Below are 12,500 nucleotides of genomic sequence, written 5' to 3'. Positions count from 1 at the left end.
GAAAATAGCCATTAACAGTGCTTAAGACATTCCCTGATTGGAAATGATGATGTTCAGCCATCACAGAGTAATTAGTTTAATATATTGGTTAAATAAAACGAGTTCATTTTTTGCTGGTTCTGAAGTGATCAACAATTTTTACTGTTTTTTTTACAAAGGAAAGAAAGAAAACTGCTGGTTTTCCTCAAATGCGAGAATAAACTGAATATTGGGTTACATTTGAGTTCTGGTGAGACGAAACCAACGGATCAATTTTCACATGGGGCTCTGGGAAAGTTTCACAATTTTCAATCCTTTTCGAGGCTCAATTCATCAATTAATTTTAAAACTAACTGACAGATTTAGAAATAATGAAATAATGATTGGTCGCATTCATAATTTGTGCAGTGAAACTTGAAGAGCGTCTGTCGAAAGCCATGTGAACAGGACCCTGAAATCAAAATGGAAAATGAGGACTGCTTGACATCAGGTCTCACTTTTGCGCTCCTAGACAGACAAGGATAAATTGAACATATTTAAGAAAAGTTAATGGTGTTGTCCCCTTGAGTTTGTCCCTTTGGGGTCCAGCTATAATTATTATCATATTTATCCTATCCATTTATTCTTTAATTCAGCATGTTTTTACTCTACGGGTGGTGTGTTGTACCGGGCGTACTTTTCCTCAAGAGCCAAATCAAAGACAAAATTTTCATCACCTTGTGAAGTACAGTAAAGTTTTCCTGATCCTGATTAAATAATACCCTTTGCTGCCACTTTTATGTAACTTGGCTTATAAATAAAGTTCTCCAAAGTGAGCATGCTGTTCTATAAAGTCTTCTGCAACGTTATAAAAAATGTTTTTTTTAATTGCTATTTCTGATTCTGAGTCAAAAAAGTTCCTGTGGAGCTCAGTAGGATCTTTTCTCTGCACTTGAACCTCCATGTAATTCAATAAACTATACATTTCTAATTACACTATTGTTCTCATACTGCAGTGTGTCACATAACTGTTTCTTTTCGTGTGAGTTACAGTAATGCTTTCTTTGAGATATAATTCTGACTCACAGTGGAACCGTCAGATCAGTACCCAGCGTTCACGTACAGTGTGTATACCGTATTACGGGAAGCAACAGTCCTGCAGCAGTAAGGAGGTGATTACTGTGTATCAGGTTAAAATACGTTTTGTTTTTATTGATCACAGCTTGAGATCCGAACATAGTGCACTGACAGATTTGGGGTATTTTTTTTTTTTTTATACCAAAGTTTTGCAATACAAGGCAATTCCTAAGATGTGCTCGGGGGACAGAGGCGTGCCATTAGGAGCATTAACAATATTACAGCTTCAACCTTAAAAATGTCACAGCAGTTTAACACTTGAACCTCTTCTTTTCTTTCACTGAAGGTAGTCAAAGACAATGCTCTCCTGAGATGGCTAAGAATAGATGACAAAAAAATAGAAAAGCAGAGAGGTAATATCAAAATATTGTACTTCTTCACATAGTGTTATTCTCATCCACACACACACATTGGCCACAGTCAAATGAAACGATCCATTCTCATCCGCACTTTGCAGCAGCATCACTTCTGAGTGCCAGCTTTAGGAAGATACAGTGTGGGGTCGGTTCCATTTCCCCAGGTTCTTTCATTTAACTTCCAATAAGGATATATCTCCCTTATCCTCGCCTGCAGGATAATTTGCACAAATGATTCTAAATGTTAGCTCTCAATTGTGATGCAGGAATTCCAGTTTTATCTTCAGGAGGTCACCCGAGATAACACTGGAATTTATTTCCTTACCTTGTAAGGGTTACACTATGAGAACGCCTGTGTGGGGATACTCCCACTTTACATCCAGCATTTGTTGCATATTTGTCTGACTACATGTTGTCATGATGAAATATTAAAGTCATACTAACTGTATAGAAAACATCTTCAAGCGTGAGACGTTGTATTTTTTTTAAACTCATCTTAGTTAGTCTGGGTTTACTAATGCGATGACATTGTAAGAAAAAATCAGTGCACTTCATAATTTTCTCATAAAAATATACATTTTCTGTAAGGTTTAGAAAAGGAAATGGCTGCTGTGGGATTTTTATGAGCTGTAGCTCCACCTGGAGATTGTACATCAGTTTTATACATTTTTAGCAACCAAACATGGCTGCAACCAGCTGTAGAGTTACAGTTTACCTTATCTGCGACATATACCGTACATACTTATTACCTCCTCCAGAAATGTTATGTATTTGTGTACGTCCGTCCACCCTTCTGAGTATGTTTGCTTGTCTGTCTGTCTGTCTGTCTCCTTGTCTGTGGTAGCAAACAGCATTTGTAAAAGTAGAGTCCCAATTGGAAAGACATTCATTGTGTGCATTTATTCTTCCAAGAAGAAGACACTTACTTATGTTGGTGGCTTTGTGACCCTCTTTTACCTCCACATCAAACATTAGCTACCTTTTTGCAACTGTTTCATAATCAATACTATACAGTTGTCAGAAATTAAGCGTTAACTGGGAAGATTTTTAAGCCTTTTGGTGGAATTCTGCTCTCCACCGAGCGCCTTTTTCTTGTTCTAGAAGCATTTGTTTGCAGGGAAGACTCAATGTCCTAGTTCAAGAATGCCAGTAAAACGATCAACAATTCACTAATAGCAAACTACAAATGAGCAGTGAGAGCGGTTCTCTTCTATTTGTGTGGGATCTCTCCTCCACAGCCCTATCATTAATGCGTCCTTCACCCTGCTGATTTATTTCATTTACCTCCCCTGTTGAAGCGGGAACTACCTGATCTGATACAGTAAGTGAATTATAACTGGTTTCATCGCTGATAGCAAAGCATTACTGCAGTAGAACCAAAAGTAACTTATTATACTTGACACACAATATAATTTTAATTGGGAAACTTCAGCAGATCCATCCTGACACCAGCTCTTCTGTAGACAAGAATATCCGAGACATTTACATTTAATCATAAAGGTCAGAGTGCCGAAGTAACTGGTGTGATACCCCTGGGGCACTTTGGTGTCTTTGTCAAGGGCAGTTTGAAAAGTTAGATAATGTTCCACTGTGTTATAACACTTGTGTTCGCAGTGGAACACATCCCCCTGTCCTTGTTGTGTCCTACTGTTCTGCTCTGAAGATATCTGAAATTACATATTTTATTAGATCGGCGTGGAAAGAAGTCTCCTCCTCTTTGGCTCTGTTACAAAGGCAATAATCCTCTTCAGTAGATGTTAGAAACTGCTGTCTCAGCAGACGTCCAACCATAAATCTATGACTAATTACTTTAGTTTATCAAGACATACCAACTACTCTCTAATTAGCCAAACAATGAATGGTAATGTCTTGGTTTTCCATGTGGGCTTTTAAGTGACATACACCCACTGCATCAAACTGAAGATGTGAGTATTCAACCACAGTATTTTCTATTTTTCAGGGTATTTATGAAAACAAAGCCTGCGCCCATATGCTGTTATGTTAATTATAGAACAATTAAGTCCTGCCTGAACTATCCTTCAAATTTAAGGGGGCTGTCTTTAACACCACAGAACAGAGGAGGTGTGAATTGTGTGAAACTAATGACTACACCCGAGTACGCATAGAAAAAAAGAGAATATTATTGAAAACATTATTTTAAACATAATTTTAAAACTCTTTTAAAACTCATTTTTACAGCAAAGTGCTCTCCTCCGGCTGCATCTGATTTGTGCATCTGATTTAGTCATGCAGTCAATTCCCATTCAAGCACCTCTGTTGTGCAGCAATAGAGACTGAAATATCATCTTTTTTTAATTTTATTTGATACAACAAAACACATGCAGTGTAACCTGGGAGTTGGCACTGTTAGCTGCACTGCTCCTGAAACATTATGTCATGATGAAAAGAGCCGGTGCCTTGTGTGTTCAGCAAACATTGTTTTCTGGTTGATCTCTTTCTAGAGCAAATTATATTTTTGAAACGCCAACTCTTTGTTTATCTATTCATTTATTTCACAGTATGTTTCCATTTTTTCCGTCAGAGTGTTCATAATTAAGGGGAAGTAAAAACCCGAACCAGCTGTGGTAGTCAGCCTGCTCCTGAAAGCTGTCATTTTCCTTTGTATTTATTTATGTAGATTTGATTATTTCTGACAGCATCCCCCCTGTCCCAAAAAAATCCGTTCTTGCTGCACTGGGACATCACTTTTCAACGGGGAAAGCTATGACTGATTGTTTGTTTTATGGCTTAAATGGAGACAAAAAATCAGTGGTATCGTACAGCAGCATCATAGAAAGATAAACAGTGTTTTTCATGTTTGCAAGTGTAGTATAGCTTTAGTAGCCACGGCGAGGATAGCAGTGAAAGCTGAGGAGTGCACAGCAGAAATATAAACTAATTCTGCTCCGCTGCACGCACATGTACTGGTCTGAGGTTTCTTGCCAGTAAACAAAGAATTTGCACATGTAGAACAACAGTGTATAAAAAACTCCACATAAGCCAGGAGGGATCATAGAAATCTGAGTCATCCAATAAAGGGATTTTTGTATGCGTGTCTTTGTCTTCCTGTTTCAAATCAAAATGATGTTCAGCACAATAACAGCTTTTCTAAAAAGATCTTTCAAGTAGGAAGTGACTATGAAAACCTGAGGTTAAAAACCTTTTTTTTTCTGACAGTAATAATCATTGTGTTTTCATGCTTCGCCTGCGGTGTAGTGGTGTGTGTCGGCAAGTGTGTGCCTGCCTGAAGAGGTGTTGGAGGGGGGTCAGCAATTTTATCAGTTCGGGAAAAAAATATGAAAGAAAACATGTCTCTCAGTGAAATCTGCTAAAAAATTTTTCCACAACTCAGCAAGCGTTTGGACTGGCTTATTTGTATGGGTAACTGAAATGAGAGGCCAGGCATGTCACAATCCAAATGCACAACGTGGAAATAAATTCCCCAAGGCTGATCTACATAATAGTATTCGTAATGGGCCCAAAGGTTCTGTAACCGAAATAATTCTGTCAAACTTACTTCAGGCTTTGCATTGCAAACTGAAAAGACAGCGGCAGATTCGAAACAGGATAAAGGAAACAAACAAACGTCTGTGCTAGTCTTCTGTGGTCTTCATGGGAGAGGCATCATTCCCACTGAACAACTTGGATTTCTGTTGTCTAGGTGAAAGTGTAGAACAGTATCAACCACAAAGCATTTATCCTATCACTACCTCTACTAATTACACATTTCTTGAGATTGGAGAACTCGGAAGTAAGTTACTCCAAAGTACACTTATACGTTTTTACTCTTTCAATTGATTGAATTCGATTTTGAGTGAGTAAGACATGTCCTTGGGTGGTTGTACGACAGGCCAAGTACTGCACTCAAGTTGACAAAGCAGTTGTTAAACAGCTGTCTCACACTGGGTAGACTCTGTCTATGGAGTGCCAATGGCAATGAGCGTTTTGGGGAATTTGCCCTACACCAGGTGGGGGGGGGGGGCACCCTTTTCCCTTTTTGTCTTGGCAGTAAAAATGCCCTGCACTCATATGCAAAGTGGAAGTTTTTCTTCACTATATATTGCCTGTATTAGCTGGATAATGAAGGAATGTCATAAATTGTGTATATTAATTGTTTTAGCCATAAAGAGAGCAAATGCGACAGATCTATGAAGGTTGAGATCTCACCCTGCAGTTAGGGTTGGATTTTTTGTTTTGTCTGCGCACTTCACTGACTGTCACACATCCAAAATTCCCCCCAATGCAGCAGCTACCACGAGCCAGCACAGACTGATCTCGGCTATTCCCTCACCAAGAGTTTCGGACCGATTGTCAGATCAGTTGTAGCCTTAAAGGCTTACATCACCTTAGGTCAGTGGTTGTCAAACTTTTTCTGGCACGCCCGCTTCAGAAGCTACAAACTTGATCAATCATTAACAATGATAGGGGAAGCAGCTCATAACAAAGGATCCAAGTTAAATTTTAGTGAAATAAAGGTTAGCACGATAGCATCAGCAAACAGTTTTTTTTTATTTTCCCCTACATAAATCATATTCTTTCAACTGAGTTTCACTCCACATTTTTCCCCTGGTCATCCACGCCCCCCCCTGCAGTGGCTCTATGCCCCCCCAGGGGGGACCTCCCGCCAGTTTGAGAACCACTGCCTTAGCTGAACAACACATGAAGCTCATTCTAACTAACAACATAGCTTCCACAGTCCATAGGAAGAGGAATCAAAGCCTTAAGGCAAATGAGGCTTTGAACATCCTTAGAGCAATTTAACCTTTTCACCTAAAGAAAGCGGTCTAATTTAAAGAATACACAACCTTTTCCTCTGCTCAATGTATCTTTAATATTGCCTGCTGCTAAATACTTTGCAGCAACTCAAGCCTATTAAATATACATATACCTTGTTTCAATCCTAACATCAGAGTATCTCCATCGGGGATGAACTTTACCTTTATGGTTCAGCTTTGCCTCCATCAATGATTAACCTCTTCAGCTCTGTAGAAGTTTCAAAACATCAGGGATTTTTTCCCCTGATACAATTTAAAAAAAACACTTTTAAAACACATCTTTCCATATCTTTACTATTCATTACTGCTGTGGTGCTAAACACTGAAGACGGCCCTCAACCGGTGCTCATGTCATAGACAGAAATCAATAACACCTATTTTTTCATGGATATAAAGTGCTACATGATAAGCTGTCCTAAGACATTAAGCATTAGCTAACCTTTCAGTCAACCCAAATCCTCGCAGACACTTGGTTTAAATGGGTACGGATCCTTCACTATGAACAGATTTGACCTTAGGCATAATTAGCCTAATAAAAGCATTAGATATGCTGTCAATATGATTTGCATAATGTGTAAAGGCAGTTTCATTCCTGAATGCAAACAGTGTCCGAGTGACTTTAAAATGCTGCAGTGACATTTCTCTGGGTCCTTTGTTCACACCTGTCAGGGGAAATGTGATGGGAGACGGCAGTTGCAGCTGCGGCTTCTGCCTCCAGTGAGTCCACCAAGACCACCAAGACACTGCCCCAGCCCGGTACTCATCAACCACACGCATACACACACTCACAGTATGTATTTTCTGAAAAAGAAAGAAAAGAATTTCACCTTGTGCTGACAGGATTAATTTCTTACTGCATCAATTCCGACATAATCCATGGAGATCAGAGAGAGGAATCAAAAGTGAATTGTCATTTCTCAGCGGAACAAGCTGAGGTAGCCAAGGAGACAATAATGAAAACACGAAAAGTGAGTTACATTCATTTATATTTCAAATTTTTTTTTCAAAGACATGCAAATCAATTTCTTTACAATATCTATTTTTGTTATACTTCTCAAAAGAGGTGAAAAACAAAGCAAATCGTGACGTAGTAGTTAAGTCATGCTTCCAATAAGAAACTACAGACTGTGAATCTGTGGCCAGCTTTGATGTGGCTCCACTTCACAGATTATTGATTATCTTGGTGATGCGTATCTCAGTGAAAATGACTTCAACACTGAAAGCCTTGTAACGAGTCACTCTCGTACTGTCACAGAGGTCAAAACTGTCAGGTTGTGTCGCACTACAATGGTGGCATGCAGGCTCCCTCACAGGGCTCTTAAGTTTCATTTTTGGAAAATAATGCCTCTCGTATTACGAGCATGCAGCATCGTTATGCTTATGGTGCTAGAACTGCACATTTTCCATTTTCCCCTTTGCAGGTCAGTTGTATGAGAAGTACCACTGGCCTCTGTATGACCTGTAGAAATATGACACTTTGAAAACCATCACCTTACTTTTATTTCCGGAGCTTGCACTTTACCGAGTGCTTCTGTTGCTGGTGTGTTTTGTCAACATAGTGGGCATCCAAATGAGACCTACACCTTGAGGAAAATTCAGCTTCTATGGCCACTTGGTTTACCATTCCTTGCCCCATTAGCTTTTATGATTGGTCCACTATTTGCATAACTGGTAGAGAGGGGAATACGGGCCTTAATGATTAAAGACAAAATCTGAAGCTGTACTATCCATTCAGGCATATAGTGTTATCAGGCTACACAGCAGATGTGGACCATCATACCAACCAGTCACTTTATGGCTTTTGGGAAAACTTGAACAAGTGTAGCCAGTCTGCAATGCTTAGGATTCTTGGAAAGTGTAGAATAGTGTGGTAATGTGGTGCATCTTCTCAACAACATTGTAGATCTTCAGGAAAACAAGTGTAGCTGATTGTCATTTAATTAGCCCACCGGACCCTTAGATTGACAGACAGAGGAAAACGAGAGACAGCAGGTGTTTCATTTTAGTGGTTATTTTCAGACTACATAGAGGATTCACTGAAGGAATGGATCGCTGGGCCTCAGCAGGAATCAACCTTTTGCTGATTTTAACAGCAAATACCTTTGCCAGTGTTTATCCAACACTTGGGCTCAGAATGTTCAAATTATCAGTGAGGGGAAACAGATGGAGTGTGAAAGCACTGTGAAGATATCTCTTCTCATCAGACTCAGCACAGGTAATGGGAAATAGTTCATGCATGGTTCTTAGAGAAAGGTTTTGCCTTCCCTCGCCTGTGGTAGTGGTGAAATCCGACTAAAAGCAGGATTTTCTTCTTTCCTCTCGCATAAATATCCGGAAGGAGTTAGTCAAATTCGAATGTAATGGTAGGTGTTAAGTGAATATTGGATCAAATTCTGAGTTCAGCTGCATGCACCAGAAATGGTGTAGCCGTCTAATTGAGACCAATTCCTGCAAACACAAGAAAAAACAAACAAACACAAGAGCAACATAGAAACAACATGAGCTGAAAATAATTTTCTTTTCTTTTTTTTCCCCATTTATGTGACCTGAATAGCTTGTCTTGTGTAACCATTTGAAAACAGACACTGGTTTGTTTTGTGTCTTATATGAACTGAATTAGGATGAAAAGATCACTTGTTATTCGTAGCCATCATAACTTGTTGCTTTAATTGATTAAAAGTGCAATTAGAAAAATGTTCACTACCCCACAGCACAACGGACAAAAGCAAATTCGTGAGGTTTTAATAAGGTCGTTCATCAGTACCAGTGATCCAGCCATTATTTTCACCACTTTATGACATGTACTGTTTTCCCCAGCCTCTCCTCACATTTTCAGCCACTCTGGTGTGTGGTAGTATGTGCAACCTATCGGCAGGACATTTTGTTCTCAAGGTAAAAAAGAAAAATATTGCAGTATTATACATTATGATATAGTATTTATCCATGAATAACATGTCATTTGAGTCTCATGAATTAGGAAACCTGTTTGCGTCTTGCAAACATTTGGCTTTATGAATAGTGTAAATGGCTGTTGATGCGCCATTGTTCCCAAAATAGGTCCAAAGTTATTCCAAATGCTTGTACTTAATTTACTTCTAATTATCAGTTACATATAAAAATAAAATTTGCTCTTTTGTCACCTGAGTGCACTGTGGAAGATTCCTCTCTGCGGCAGGGGTTGGGGTGATGTTATTGTTGTGATCGTACCGAAAGACCACAGTTCTCAAGGATAAAGGACATTTTGCCTCTCTGCAGCAGAATTCATCCTGCACAGGCTTTCTGCTAGCAGGACTTTCAGTTCCCCTTCAAAGAAATCCTCTTTATCGGAGGCATGTGTGCCTCGAGGCTCAGGCTTCCTAAAGGAAGACGACAGCCACAGAGTTGAAATTTACTTTGCGAAAAACTTTTGTTGTCAAACTAGCTAAAGCAAACATGAGAGTGTGATCATTTCCTGTGATGCTCATCCATCATGCTGAGAGAGCAGTGGTTTCCTCTGCTCACATTAATGCAAAGTGGAGAAGAACAACTGAGAGAGTGCTGTCTGCTTAGCCGAGGCAGGCCATCATGCTTTCTTCTGGGCACCAGGCTCAGCTCTGCCTGCAGTGAGTGTAAATGTTCCAGACTCCCTTGCCGCCACCACATACTGGCAGTTAACTCCAGAGCCAGGCCGCCTACTAACCGGATTAGCCCCCCGAGCTCCACTTGTTTCAACAAAGTTATCAAGTTTAAAAACAAAGTCTCCTGGTGGCTTTTTTAAACATCAAAGAACTGGTCCTCAACTTTGACAGGTTAATTAATAGTCAAGTATTGCACAGTATCCCTTGAGGATTGCTTAAATGATGACAGTTAAATACTTTTACCATAGGGATGTTTTTTTATTAATAGTCTGTATTTTATGTGTCGGTGATCAACCACATGCTCGCTCCACGTGAGAATTTAACAAATTCAAGGTCTAAACAGGTGGTAGCGCACGTGTAACTAAATAATGACACATGGTGCAACATTATATTATCATATTACATCAAATTAGCCTCATTAGTCTTGAAATGTGTTGTAGAGTGAAAATTAATGCATGTATAATTTACTGTAGATGTAGATGAACTGAAGACATCGCTGTAATTAATAACAAGTGTAATATAGATGTTAAAATCTGCAGACTCGGTGTGGTAGTAAAATAAGTACGAGAGAATCTATCTGATGATATGTCTCATGTCAGTTTGAGATGCAGCGGCTTAAAATATTGTTCTGTGTTATATAGAATATAGAGTATGTAAAACAAAACACAAAAAATAAACACAAAATATTCCCTTTATTTTTTTCCTACCTTAAGACTACACAGGGTCACTGATGTAGCTCTAAGTGGTATCTACATTTGCATTTTATTTACAGCTTACTTTGATGTCTTCATATTTACATAGTCAAAGAGAAGCGCTAAAAACACAGTGTTGAGAACAAACCCAAACTCAAAATGAGTCCAAAACTTTAGAAAAAGATACAGTCTTATGACGCAACAGTTCTCAGTGCAATATTCCACAATGCAAATAGCCTTCATTCATATTATGTTGGACATACATATTTTTTGGAAACAAAAAGTCACTGAATCAACCAACAGCAGGAAAAAAAGGAAAAAAGAAAAAGTGTACTGTTTGCTTTAACGTTTTTTACAGATTGAGACACTCAATCGTGCTCCCACCGCCCCTACACACACAAACAAGTTCATATGTTGTTGATGTAAAAAACGATAAGAAAGTCAAGAGTGTGCAGTGGCTCGGCGTAGTTCAAAAAGTACCAGAAGTCAAATCAATGTCACTATTTCCCAAATAGTCTTGACTCCTCGTGAGTTTTCGCATCATGACATTTGAATGAGCAGATGTAAATTGTCATTTGCAGTCTCAACTGAGGGGGACACGGATAAATGGGAGCTAGAATTTGTCCACGTGGGTTATTTCCAAGGTTGCTGTGTATAGATGACCTTTAGTCTGTAAACGGGAACTGGTACACCTGCAGGTCTAATGCATTTCAGCCAGCCATGGGACCAAGTGGAGCCCCGTTCTGGAGAATGAAAGCACTTTTTGATGCTGACCTGCAGGCAGCCCTTAGGGCAAAGGCAATTTGTATCTTTCATCTCACCCACAACAAGATGCGAAGCCTATCTATCTATCTCGGCGGCCAATAGGTTAATGTAGTATGTATCACCGATGAGATTGTTTTCTTTAGCCATCTTTGTAATCTCGCTTTTTAAAAATATTTTCGTCCCAAACTTTGTCTGACTGGACATTGTGGTGAGGAATACTGACTTAAGCTGATAAACAAACACTGCCTTTCATATGCGATTGAAATCAGTAAAACGTAGCTGGTCTAATAAAAAACACAGTAACTGATTTAACTAAACCACCTTTCATAGTTTATTCCATGTGTTGAAACACCCTTAAGTATTGTTCAAGTACAACAATTAACAATAAAAGGGACAATAGTTCACATTTTTTTTTAAATTCACATTTGTTATACTGTTAATTCATATAGCTATTTATAAAACAAAACTAAAATGTAATTCAAAACCATTCCTGTAAAATACCTTTTGCTGCTTAATACACACATTAATTCCACAGTATTTTTGTTGGCTCCTCACTATTTTCATAATTGAGTTGTCTGACCACAGTCAAATGAAAAGGACAATTTATTCTGTATTTTCATTTTCTTTCTTTGATAAAAAAAAAAAAAAAAAAAAAAAAATCCAGTTAAAAAGAAAATACACACAAAATAAAAAGGGACCTCATATCCCTTTGTTGGCTGTACCATACAATTTAAGCATGATTAAGCAGTTTTGCTAATTTTGTAGTTCATAATGAAGGCCATCGACATGCACTGTCGGGGTGCACTGAAGTCTTCCGAGCAAAGACCACAGATGAGTATCAAGCCTCCTCTTAAAAAATTACAAGAAATCGCACAAATGAAGGTGCCTTGACCAGTACTGGGGTTTTGATGAAGGGCTCTACCGCCAACAGAAATCTCTCTCATTATTTATGGATGACTGGGGCTATGACGTTTTCAAGTATAAAAAAGAAGTGATTTAAAGAGAAGGAATCTCCTTGGCTGAGGCGCAGAAAAGGCAGAATGGAGCAAGCTTGTGAATAACAATCTGCAAGTCTGGCAGCAGAGTGAGCCAGTGAACATAATGCATTACCAATACTCCTCTTGGATTCCTTTGAACAGAATCACCAACAGGGACGAGGAAATGGAGTCACAAAAATAAGTCGCAGACATCGCAAATTTT

Source organism: Xiphias gladius, chromosome 7 (genome assembly GCF_016859285.1).
Source record: "Xiphias gladius isolate SHS-SW01 ecotype Sanya breed wild chromosome 7, ASM1685928v1, whole genome shotgun sequence".
Lineage (NCBI taxonomy): Eukaryota > Metazoa > Chordata > Actinopteri > Istiophoriformes > Xiphiidae > Xiphias > Xiphias gladius.
The sequence above is the reverse complement of the archived record's forward strand: the minus strand, read 5'-3'. Positions refer to the sequence as shown.